This window comes from Castor canadensis, chromosome 4, assembly GCF_047511655.1.
Source record: "Castor canadensis chromosome 4, mCasCan1.hap1v2, whole genome shotgun sequence".
NCBI classification, from domain to species: Eukaryota; Metazoa; Chordata; class Mammalia; order Rodentia; family Castoridae; genus Castor; species Castor canadensis.
The window spans coordinates 103,720,962-103,734,473 of NC_133389.1; the positions used below are offsets into that span (position 1 = coordinate 103,720,962).

Here is a 13,512-nt window from a genome sequence, read left to right on the forward strand (position 1 = left end):
CCTATGTTTTCTGGTTATTAATCCCTTGTCAGATGTATAGATGGCAAAGATGTGGGCTGCCTCTTCAATCTGCTAACCATTTCTTTTGTTGTGCAGAAGCTTTTTAATTTCATACAGTCCCATTTGTCAATCATGTCTTAGTTGCTGAGCCATTTGAGTTCTATTTAGGAAGTCATTGACTATGCCTATTAATTCCAGTGTATTCCCTGCTTTTCCTGCACTAGCTTCTAACAGGATTTTTTGAGGAAACAGACGTGGGTCTAAACTTTATGTGGCAGAGTAAAGAGCCTAGAATAGCTATGAAATGCCTAAAGAAGAGTAAGATGGGTGGATTTGCCTATCAGATAACTAGATTTATTACAAAACTGTAGGATTTAAGCAAGTATGGTATTGACAACAAGAGAGACAACTTTACCAAAGGAACAAAATACTTTACTTTGAGACTCTTAAATATGTGATACAATTTCTTTTTCTTAAAGTGAAAGTGTGATGCATACAAAATTTAGGATAATGATTTCCCCTGGGGCTGGGAGTCTGAAATTAAGAGGTCAGTATGTGTTTGTAGGCATTTGTTTTATTATTATTTTATTATTCTTCAAACTCACATATGTATTATATACATGTTATATACATAATATATTTGTACAGTTGACCCTCCCTGTTCATGGGTTTTGAGTTCATGAATTCAACCAACTTGCAGATCAACAATTTTAAATTGCGTTTGTGCTTAAGATATTCACTCATTTTTCCTTATCTTTATTCCCTAAACAATGTATTTACATAGCACCACATTTGTATTAGGTAGTAGTATAGGTAATCTAGAAATGACTTAAAGTATACAGGAGGATGTACACAGGTAATATGCAAATACTATGCAGTCTTACCTAAGGGACTTGAGCATCTGCAGATGTAGTTATCCACCAGCGGTCCTGGCACCAATCCTCCATGGATACCAAGGGATAACTGTATTTGTTTTCCAGAGATGCCATAACAAATGCCACAGACTGGGTGGAAACAACAGATATTTACATTCTCACAGTTCTGGAGGAAGGAAGTCTGAGATCAAGGCACTAGCACACTTATTTTTCCTCGACTTGCATATGGCCTTTGCTTTGTGTGTGCTCATGATGTCTCTTCCTATTCTTAAAAGGACAGCAGTGTTACTGGATTAGAGCTCCACCCTTATAATCTTCTGTAACCTTAATTACCTCCTTAAAGGTCTTATCTCAAAATACAGTCATTTAGGGTGTAGGGCTTCATTCAACACTATGTTTTTTGGAAGAATCCAGTTCAGTCCATAAGATTTTTAATGAAAACATTTGTATAGAAGCCAGGTCTATAATCCCAGCACTCCAGAGGTTGAGGCAGGAGGATCTTGAATTCAAGGTCAGCTTGGGCTGTATAGTAAGACCATATCTCTGTAAAAAAAAAAAAAAAAAAAGAGAGAGAGAAAGAAAACATTTAAATAGAACATATATCCCGCACACTTATCCTTTAGGGTATTCAAAAGATTTTAATAACCTCTTCTGAAATTTCTTTCACTAGTCCTCTAAGAAAAGCAATTAAAAGGGCCCATATATGATAGGAATGGTTATATTCTTTAACAGGCATATTCACAGATTTATCACTTTGAAAAGTCTACATTTCCAGCCAATAAACTGAAACTCCCTAGACTCTTTAATAAACCTAGTACTAGGAGAGACAAGGAAAGAAAATGTTCTGAGGTTTCTGAGTTTTTTATTTAATCTTAGATATCTATCTAAAGACATGAACATTTTTTTCTTCCATAAAGGGCTTAGAGAAATGTCAATTATTTTTTAGATGTTTTAGAAGACAGTTTTAAGGAACAATACTTACTAGAAAATAAATCCATTTCTAAAAATAGTTTTATCACGAGTTTACATTTTAGCACATGAACAAAAAATTTACTGAAATTTGTAAAAATTTGCAAAATTTATTTACAAAAAAATTTGATTTAATATGCAACCCAGTATTTTCTTGCTTTGCTCAAACTAAATGACTCAATGACAATATTTCTTAGTACTAGGAGCTTTAGAAAATACCAACATAATTTAATGTAATTTATACTATTTAAATCCCTTTTTCCTGCCTAAATGTAATGTTTGCTTTAAAATTTGAAATTATTTATTTCTTAAGTAATATACTTTGTGGGTCACTTAAAACAAGGAACAGGTTTCTTCTACCAGACATCTAATATGTTCATCTTCCTTATTTTAGAAAACAGTAAGTAAGAATTAATAGAAGCTCCAAAATGTTTTTACCACAGGAATATTTCTATAATTACTCTGTATCTTGCCAAAGTTTAATGGCCTGAAATCTAATACATGTAAATAAATACATGTAGATAAAGTTGTCAGATAAAAACCATCTTTTTTTTTTAATTTTATTAGAATACAATAAGTATAAAAGGGAATACATTGTGGATATTTGCATATGTTTATAATATATCCTAGTTAGATTTACCCCCTCCATCACTGTCCCTCATCTTCCTCCCCCTTCTTAGAATAATTTAAACTGGTTCCATTCTTCTATTTTCATATATGAATACAAAATACACCTACCATATTCACCCTCATTCCCCCTTTCCTGCCTACCCACTTCCCACTGGTACCCCCAGGAAAGACCTCTTTTACCCTTCTATCCTTTTTTTTTTTATTTTTAAGTGTTTATTGATAGTCTAAGGGGGGTTTGCTGTATATATTGTAAAAAACTAATATTTACAAACCATTATTCTGAAAAGAGAGAAGTTATTATTTATTTGTCTTAGGTTTTGCTTTTATTCCTCAAGGGATGTAGATATGTGTTCTGTAAAATGATACTTCTATTAACATACATATATCCACTTTTCCCCTTGTTCTCTGTGATTTGTGTTGAATTATTTAAAAACAAAAGAAACAGTTAATTTTTGTTGCAACTTATATCAGTCTGGTATAGTATATTATGTAAATTTGTTTAACTTTTTTCTCCTACAGTAAAAAGTACTTCATTGTTTTTTTCTAAATGTAAGAAAGGTACTATTTATTGCAAATGTCTATTTTTCAAAAAACATAGATAAAGTTCATATTATAATAGGTTTTTTGGAAAACTTGATATCATGTATTATTATTGCTACACTTATTTCTATGATAAGAATAATGTAGGAATACATAGTAAAAGTATAAATCCAAATTTCAAATCTCTAATGTGGAGTTTGATTGATTTTGGTAACATAATCAACTGCCATATACTTTTTCTTTTTATATGTAGACCAGTGTTTTTCAATATGTTGTGTCTAAACTTCCACTTTTACCAAAATTACTGGGAGATTCCTGTTAAAACTAATAAGTGCCTGAATGCTGTCCTACACCTTCACAATCAGAGCATTTTCAGTCTAACCTGGAGTTCTGCCATTTAACAAGCAATATTGGTTATTCTTAAGCACTCTATAGTATGAGAACCACTTATGTACATCATAGCCAAAATATTATACACTTTTTTTCCTGTACTTTTGGTGTGTTTCATATGCCAAATTATTTCTTAAGAGTTTTATATCTGTCTTCTGGCTCTTTTATGCCTTCACTTAAATCAGTCAGCAGCATACACCAAGAAGAACCACTCCTCAGTTCTGACTCTGCAAATGGCTCTCCCTATTCTACGTGAGGATCTTCTCTCTATCTGTATTGATCCATTTCCTGTTGCCAAATACAATAGCATAGACTGGGTACGTTTTAATATAAAGAGGCTTATTTTGACTAATGGTTCTAGAGTTCTAAAGTGGAGGGGCCAAACCCTATGACAGTCTTCTTGATGATGGAGTCCCAAGCAGTAGAGGGCATCAATGGCAAGTGGCAGGGAACATGCATAGGTGTTTCTGGTCTCTCACTTCTTTTAATTTCTTCTTATAACCCAATATTAAATTATCAGTCATGGGAGCTCCACCCTAACAATCTTATCAAATCTTAATCATCTCCCAAAGGCCTCACCTCTAACCACCATAGTCAGATTAAGTTTCTACCCATTTAATACCTCACAATGGGGAAACTTTCAACACCTGAACTTTTGGGGAAGTACACTCAAACCATGTCCAAACCATAAAACTATCCTTTTCAGACTGTGACTCCACTTCATTTGGTTTTTGAGGATTAATGTACGAATGGCATTTGTTCTCTTGATCCACTTAAAGAATTATTTTAGTCCGATTATTAATTTAGGGGGTATGGTTACAAGGAAAGGATCGTTTCATTCTTGTAGTCAATGTAATTGCAATTTAGAAAAACAAAAAAAATTCACAGCCCTTCAGCTTCTAAAATATAGCCTACAATTCTCTGCTAGAAGTTCCCCTATATTTCCTTGCTGTATTTCTAGGATTTAGTTAGTTCAAAAAATATTACAGGCCATAGGCCTTTTGATACTCTTTTTGTTATTTGGAGACCAAGGAAGCTAAAGAAAAAGGCTTTGTAACAAATTATTCAGCACTTACTCCTGTGAGAGTTTCTGGATAAAAGAAAATAAGAAACTACCAGCATGTTTTAGAGAACTGAGAAAAAGTTTAGCAATCCTGAGGGAAAGTATTCCTGTGTAGTCTTTTAAATTTATGTCCACTTAATCTGTTTTCCATAAGTTTCAGAATCTCTTCTTCAACTCCTGTGATGCTAATATGAAGAAAAACTTATCTCCAGAGTCAAAAGTCTGAGATGAAGGAAAATAAACAGTGTATAACCCAGACGTCTCTGTTCCTCTAACTAGTTAAAATAACACAGTAAGGTGACATAGTCTATGATTGACATCTCTCTTTTCCAAACACCTCTTACCTTATGTCATCCTCACAGATTAGCAGGGAGCAGATGTTGAAACCATATTGAGAAACAGATTGTGTACCCTCCCCCAAATTTAAAACAGCAAGCTACTAATTCATTGGTTCCTATGCATCAAAACAACAACAGACCAGTACTTTGGTTAGACCAGTGCTTTTAAGTTATCCTGACCCAAGTTAACCAAACAGACAAGATTTGAGGGGGCAGCAGCAGACTCTCCTTATCCATGATTCTGGTTTCTTTTCATTTCTATTCTAGTTTGTGAAGTCAAATCTTAGTCTGAAGTTCACAACTTTGAAAGACAAAATCCAGCCTCCTCCCAGATGATAGATAGAGCAAGTTTTCTTGGTGTTCATGCTCAACCCTAACACACCTGAGGGATTTGTGTTAGTGAAGCACTACAGTTGCAGGAGAGGAGAGGTTCACAAATTGGAGGTAAGAAGGGCCGATGAGAACCTATTGTTATTTTTAATTGGAAGGGAAAGGTCATGCCTATTAAGATAGACATTTGGGCAAATGTTAACTTATTGTTGTCTAGTATATTATTTACACTTTTCACTACTTTATGTTACACATCTTCTGACTTAAGATTTACTAATAGCAAATCATTCTCATCAATAAACATGGGGTTCTAGTCTTGATTTCTGACATAATAGATTCATTGTGTGGCTGAGCTGTATTATTTTTATCTTACTAAATTGAAGACAAGATTATATCAGCCTCATTAGTAACATGGATAACATTTGCCGATTTTATATTTTCTAGAACAATTTATATGAATCGGTAATTAACTATACTTTAACATTTTGATAGAACCTCCTGTCAAAGCCAACTGGTTCTGTAGTTTATTGAGAGGGGTGATTGTTGACTTATTACTTAATCAAGTTATTTCTCTTTGTCACAATTCAGATATTTTATATTTCCTAGGAATTTATATTTCTGTTTTCAAGGAATATGCAGTTATTCATAATAACCATCTTAACTTTGTAGTGCCTATAGTTATTTCTTCTTTTCATTCTGTACTTTATTTGTACATTATCATCGATTTTCAGTCTTTACAGAAATCGGATTATTTTATTCTTTTCAAATAATCAGTTTTTCTAAAGCAGATACCTTAAAAGCAACTGAGGCCAATAGGAAAAGGGGACCAGGAACTAGAGAAAAGGTGAGATCAAAAAGAATTAACCTAGAAGGTAACACACACGCACAGAAAATCAATGTGAGTCAATGTCCTGTATAGCTATCCTTATCTCAACTAGCAAAAACCTTTGTTCCTTCCTATTATTGCTTATACTCTCTCTACAACAAAATTAGAAATAAGGGCAAAATAGTTTCTGCTGGGTATTGGGAGGGGGGAGAGGGAGGGGGCAGAGTGAGTGGTAAGGGAGGGGGTGGGGGCAGGGGGGAGAAATGACCCAAGCCTTGTACGCACATGTGAATAATAAAATAAAAAAAAATTTTTTAAATCAGTTTTTTATTTTTGATTCTTTTTCTTGTTTATTCTTATTAATGTTGTTCTCTTTGTCATTCTTTCCTTAATTTATTTTTTTCTTCTAGTTTCTTTGGGCTTGCTCTGTACCTGTTTCTAATTCCTTTAGTTGAATACTTAACACATTTAATTTTAACCTTTTGTTTCTTGATAAATACATTTGATCTAGGAACCTGTTTCTTGTTTCTGAATCAACACCCATTCTTTCTTTCCTAATATAGCTGAAGGTTAGGTTTTCCAGTCCTGTCTGACATCAACCTTTTCAACTTTCACTTTTCTTTTCCAATGTCCTCCATGACTAATTTTAGTTTTGGTATTAGTGTTGGAGTTCTAAATGCAAGGAAGGGAAACCCTTTCATGTTAAGAAAAAAGTGGAATTAATAAAAAGATCAGTTGGCTGAAACTGGAAAGCCAAGACAGTTCCCATTCTATAATTCCTTAGAGGTACATGGTCTCTCATGGAGCTTTTGTCTCTCCACACATTTCTGCCCTGTTTGCTTACTCCAAAAGCTAGATTTCTCATGCTCTACTTTATAGAAGCTTCCTTTAACCACTCACTGTTTTTGTTTTGATTAATTTTGGCTTTTAACATGACTCATTACTGTTGTACCACCCTTTCTTTTTATACCACTGCTCTTTCATCTAACATTTTCAGCCTCATCTTTCCCACTAAACTTCAGATTCATATAGCCATAATGTCTTTGGGCATCTCAAAGTCAGCGTGTTCTAAAGTGACTTCGTCATCCCCACTCACAACTTTATTCCTTTGCTTCATATATTGGCGTAGTATTCACCAGACAGGCAACTAGAACTATGGAAATCTTCATAGTCCACAGTTGGAAAACATAGGACATACATGTCACCATTCCCCCATTCACCATGCTCAGGACAGATGTCGAACACATGCTGCCATTATCTCCTTTCATTCTCGTAATAGGCACATGCCTTTCATAGTTACAGATCCTAAAAGGTTAGATGATATCACAGAATCCTTTCCTACATGTTGTTTCAGGCAACCACTGTCAATTAGAATTGGTACCCTGCTTATTGTCCACCTTTCTAATTGTGCAGATATCTGATTGTGCAAAGAGCTTTCTTGCACTATGGCTTCTGGTTGGTTTGACCTAATGCGGGCCATTCAGAGATTAAAAAGTGGGAAGAGAATGAAAGTGGGAGCTTTATTATAAGGTTGCTAGAGGTTGACTGCATCACTTTATTGAAGGACATAGCACCTGTCAACACACAGAAACTTCTTTTTTGCAACTTAAGCATGAAAATGGCTTTCTGTTATTCCCAGACTTGGAGTCATACAGTATCCTTGTCAGTTCACCCATATCTTTCCCATAATTTCGTAAGCCTTCTGCAAATTATCCACTTTGTGTATACTGTCTTATTTTCTGCTTAGGAAAAGAGTTAAAACGTATTTTTTCATTCCTTTCCTAGACTCCTTCTGTCATCTGCAGACCCTGCCCATCCATGCAATTAGCATGACATGCTTTCAGAACTCAAGTACAAGAAGACCCCGTCCCCTATTCTCACTGAAAGTTCTCGTTCAAACCCTCAGTATAGCTTGAGGAGATTTTAAAATGCATGAAATAGAAAAGGATTGATGCGGAAATAAATTGTTAAGCAAAGATTGATAACTCCTAACAAATAGATTACATGGTCTATTTGATTATATTTGGTTTTATTGTACTCTGGTTGATTCACAAATGTGCATCTTGTGGCCCCTATGCTTCTGATTCTTACATTTTAAAAGATTATTGATTTTAGTTTTGTTTATAAATGTAGAATATTTTTATCCCATAGACTCTCATTAATTGTCTTCTCTCATTTATTTGCTTTAGCTCCAGTTCTACTGCATCTGGGCCTGTACGGAATTGGCATGGGTGCAATAGTCTCATTTTACCTCAGCCATAACGTACTAGTAAATAGGATGCTCCATTTTATTATCAGAGTTTGTCCTACACATAGTCAAAAACTGGTTATAACAAGACTAACTCCCATTCCATCTGGGTTTCTAAAGAAAGGTGATTGTTTCAAAGGCATTTGTAATTTCCATCTGACATGAAGATAGATTTATTTACACTTTTATTCTTGAATTAAATTTGCTGAATGAAATTGAGAAAACATCCAGTTTATCAGAAGAATTGCCCAGTGTTCCTAAATGTCACTCTGATAGATATGATCTCTTTAGCCCTTTACCAACTATATTGTATAACTGTACCTGCTGAGCTGCTGTTAGCCAAAAATGTCTTCTTTACATCAGATACTATAAATTTCATCTCATACATCCTTCATTTAATCTTATTTTTGAGGCAGAAACTTTTATTCTGATCTTCATCCATTCTTCTAACATTATATTAATTCAGCTGATATTGTCTTCAGCCTACTTACTCAAAAATGATACTTAATTGGATAAGGATAAAACTACGGAGAAAGCCTCTTGGGCTGCCAAATAGAGAAATTTAATAGCAGATTGGCCATGTACATTCAGCTATAAATCTGTGAATAGTCATCCAGACAGTAAAAACATATTAGACTTTTTTATTTTGGTGGTACTGAGGTTTGAACTGAGGTTCTTGCACTTGCTAGGCAATTGCTATATTATTTGAGTCACATCGCTATCCCTTTTTTTGCTTTAGTTATTTTTTTGGATAAGGTCTTGCATTTTTGCCCCAGGGGCCAGCCTTAGAATGCAGTCCTCCTACCTATGCTTCACACATAGCTAGGATTACAAATGTGAACCAACATTCCTGACATATTGGTTGAGATGGGAGTCTTCTAACTTTTTGTTCAGACTGGCCTCAATTTGAGATCCTCCCGTTCTCTACCTCCCAAATAGCTGAGATTACAGGCACAAGCCATAGCACCCAGCCTAAAAATATATTTGACTTTTGAATTTTCATCTAGCTCTTATTTTGCTCTCTAGTCCACAAGGAGATTTTTGAACAACTTTTCCAAATGCCTTCTTGAAATCAAATGTGCTATGTCTAGAGCATTTTTCAAAACTGCCAAGCAAATAATACTTTCAAAAAAAATTATTAACATTGGTCTGACGTGACTTGTCTGATGAAGCCAAACTAACTTATAATTATCACTGCCTTCCTTTCTAGATACATGTAAAACTATCTGTTCATTAACGCTTCTGAGAAACTTGCAAAGTTTGACAGCATAGTCTAAGACCTGGCTGATTTATATCTCCACATTCTTTTTCTTCAAGGGAAAAATATAGCCCAGTGATAGAGTGCTTACCTTACATGCACAAGGCTCTGGATTCAGTTTCCAACACTGCAATGTATATAGCTTCATTCTCTAGTCTTCTGGCATCACTTCTATCTTTATGGTTCTTCAGAGAGTACCATCACCAATCCAATCATTTTATCTCCAGCTTCTCTCATCATTTCTTTCAAGAAATCATGTGGGTCAAAGTGCTTGGCCTAATTTAAAGCAAGTAAAATGTCTGCATTGTTTCTTCACCTGAGCTTATGATTTATTCCTTTATAAAAAAAATTGTACTGAAATAACTTCTGACTTCCAGAAGGGTTGCAAAAATAGCACAGAACATTTCCATATACCTTTACCTGTCCTCCCTAATGTTCATACCTTGCATAACCATAATCCAGTTATCAAAACTGACAAATTAGCACTGGTACACTGTTATTACTAAACTATTGGCTTTCTTCTGATGTCGTCAGTTTTTCCATTAATGTACTTTTTCTGTTTCAAAATTCAGTCCAGGATACTACCTTACATTTTATTTTCACGTCTCCTTAGTCATGTCCAATCTTTTAGGGTTCCTTGGTCTCTTGGTCTCTCCTTACCTTTCAGTACCATTCAGACATTTTGTAGAATGTCCCTCAGTTTGGGTTCATCTGATGTTTTCTTGTAATTAGATTGAAATTATACATTTTAGGAAGTTAAGTGCTTTTGTCAGTGCATTATAACAGAGGATACATGATATTATTACTGACAATATTAACCTTGATTATTTAGTTTAGGTAGTGTATGTCAGGTTTCTGCACTATAATGTTGCTGTTTCCCCTACATAATTAATAAATATTTGGAAGAAAATATTTTCACAAATATTATTTTTGTTCTTAAACTTTCACTGACTTTTTAGCATTCATTGATAGATCATGTCTGCTACAATTACTGTGGTATTCTCATAATGATTTTCTGTCTTTGTCATTCCTTCTGCAGTTTATTAATTAGAATTCTTCTGTAATAGCTTTTCTTTTTTTTTTTCATTTTTCTTTTATTATTCATATGTGCATACAAGGCTTGGTTCATTTCTCCCCCCTGCCCCCACCCCCTCCCTTACCACCCACTCCACCCCCTCCCGCTCCCCCCCCCCTCAATACCCAGCAGAAACTATTTTGCCCTTATCTCTAATTTTGTTGTAGAGAGAGTATAAGCAATAATAGGAAGGAACAAGGGGTTTTGCTGGTTGAGATAAGGATAGCTATACAGGGCATTGACTCACATTGATTTCCTGTGCATGGGTGTTACCTTCTAGGTTAATTCTTTTTGATCTAACCTTTTCTCTAGTTCCTGGTCCCCTTTTCCTATTGGCCTCAGTTGCTTTAAGGTATCTGCTTTAGTTTCTCTGCATTAAGGGCAACAAATGCTAGCTAGTTTTTTAGGTGTCTTACCTATCCTCACCCCTTACTTGTGTGCTCTCGCTTTTATCATGTGCTCATAGTCCAATCCCCTTGTTGTGTTTGCCCTTGATCTAATGTCCGCATATGAGGGAGAACATATGATTTTTGGTCTTTTGGGCCAGGCTAACCTCACTCAGAATGATGTTCTCCAATTCCATCCATTTACCAGCGAATGATAACATTTTGTTCTTCTTCATGGCTGCATAAAATTCCATTGTGTATAGATACCACATTTTCTTAATCCATTCGTCAGTGCTGGGGCATCTTGGCTGTTTCCATAACTTGGCTATTGTGAATAGTGCCACAATAAACATGGATGTGCAGGTGCCTCTGGAGTGTAATAGCTTTTCTTTTTTTTTTTTTCTCTTTTTCTTTTTTCTTTTTTTTTTTTTTTTAATTTGTGATGCTGGGGATCAAATGCAGGACTTTGCACATGCAAGGCAAGTGCTACCACTGAGCTACCTCCCCAATCTTTAAAATTTTAAATGGGGTCTCATTATGTAGTTCTGACTAGCCTGGAACTCAATATGTAGCCCCAGTTGGCCTCAAACTCAGGATCCTCCTGCCTCATTTATTTAAAACAGCTTTACTAAGATATAATGAACATGTAATAAAAAGCACACATTTAAAGAGTGCATTTTGATGTTTTAACATATGTAAAACTTTCACCATAATAAAGATAATGAACATACACATAACCCCACAAAATTCCTTTTGAATCCCTCCTCCCACTTCACCTACCTCCCTTCCTATTCCCAAGTTCTGTACTGTCTTCTGTCACCATAGATTACACTTCCTACCATTGCATTTCCTAGCATTTTATATAAATGAATATTATAGTCTATACTCTTTTTTTCACTTGACTTCTTTCACTCTAGACAATTATTTTGACATTTATTGTTGTTTCATTAATAAGAACGTATTTTTTCTGTGTTATTTTTCACTCTATTGTTATAACACAACCAGTTTGTCTCTATTAGTATATTTATGGAATTATATTACAAATGGCTATTCTAGATTTCTTTTGACTAATGTTAAAAGAATTTATCTTTGTCCATAATTTTAATTTTGACATATTGTATCATATCTAAAGTGTGATTTTTTTATAGATAACATATAGTTAGGTCTTGCTTTTTTAAAATAATCTGACAACCTTTGCCCTTTAATTGTGGTGACTAGACCATTTACATTTAATATGGTCAGCAATATGGTTAAGTTTAAGTCTGTCATTTTGCTATTTGTCCCATGTTCTTTGTTCTTTTTTCTCTTTCCACTTTCTTTTGGATTGAGTACTTTTTATGATTCCAGTTATATCTCCTTTATTGTCTCTTTAGCTATACCTTTTTGTTTTGTCATTTTTATCATAGTTTTATATTGTAACTCTTTACCATCTACTTGGAGATGGTATGATCTGACTCACTTATAATATTAGAACCTTCATTGCTGTACTTTCCTTTCTTTCCATCTAGCTTTTATAGTATAATTGTTATATATTTTATCTTCTCATGTATCATAATAATACTGTATTATTATCATTATGATTAGTTTGCTGTCTTTAAAAGTTTTTTAGTTATAAGAAAAATATCTTATATGTTTACCTGTGTAAGTTCCATTTTTGATGCTCTTCATTCCTTTGTCTCAGGTATGGATTTCATGATGGTGTCATTTTTTTTTCTACCTGAAGGATTTTCTTCAGGTAGAAAATCCTTGCAGAGGAGGTCTGCTAGTGATGAAATCTTTCAGGTTTTGTAGATTTTTAAAAGTCTGTGTCACCTTCATTTTTGAATAATATTTATACTACATATAGAATTCTAAGTTGATATGGTTTTGTTTTGTTTTAACATGCCTTAAAGATGAGTGCCCCACTGTCTCCTCACATGCATTTTCTTCATTGAGAAAGTCATTCCTCCTTATATAACTCCTTTTTAAGAATTTTTTCTTTATCATTGATTTAGAGCAATTTGATTATGATTGTCTCCGGATATTTCTTTTTCCACACTTTTCTGTGCTTGAGATTCTTTGTGCTTCTCAGCGGTATGTGGGTTTATGGTTCACATCAAACCCAGGAACTTTCAGCCATTATTTCTCAGAAAAATATTTTTGTCCCTTGCTGTCTTCTCTCCTTTGGGGATTTTAATTATACATGTAGTAGGCCACTTAAATTGTCCTTCAGATTACTAATGCTCTGTAAATTTTTAGTTTTAATCCTTTAATCTATTTCTTTCTGGACTCTTTTTTTCTTTGTTTCATTTAGTTTCTATTGCTGTGTTTTCAAGTTCACCATCTTTTCTTCTGCAATAGCTTATCTGCTATTAATCCCTTCTAGTATATTGTTCATTTATCTACCTGTCTGAGTATTCATTTATTTATTGTGGAGGGGCTGAAGTTTAAACTCAGGGCTTTGCAAAGCTTGAGCCACACCTCCAGTCCATTTTGCTCTGGTTATTTTGGAGATGGCATCTCTCAAACTATTTTCCCAGGCTGGCCTTAAACCTTGATCCTCCTGATCCCAGTCTCCCAAATAGCTAGGATTGCAGGCATGAGC

At 34.4% G+C, this 13,512-nt stretch overlaps 1 protein-coding gene and 1 long non-coding RNA gene across 17 annotated transcripts in view; one reads left to right on the forward strand and one right to left on the reverse strand.

Moving 5' to 3' along the window:
• The window catches only part of Mbd5 (methyl-CpG binding domain protein 5), a 384,589-nt gene that overhangs the window by 280,900 nt on the left and 90,177 nt on the right, over nt 1-13,512 (forward strand). For 2 of the 16 annotated variants that reach the window (XM_074070707.1, XM_074070697.1), the window contains one exon: nt 5,073-5,249. The exons of the other annotated variants lie outside the window; for them this stretch is intronic. The gene's annotated coding sequence lies outside the window, so the exon portion shown is untranslated. The remainder of the gene's footprint in view (nt 1-5,072; nt 5,250-13,512) is intronic. 16 annotated transcript variants of the gene reach the window in all.
• The window catches only part of LOC141422562 (uncharacterized), a 28,166-nt gene continuing 15,168 nt past the window's right edge, over nt 515-13,512 (reverse strand). Inside the window, exons 3-4 of the long non-coding RNA XR_012447196.1 lie at nt 9,559-9,743; nt 515-1,418 (exon numbers count right to left, since the gene is read on the reverse strand). This is a non-coding gene — a long non-coding RNA (uncharacterized lncRNA). The remainder of the gene's footprint in view (nt 1,419-9,558; nt 9,744-13,512) is intronic.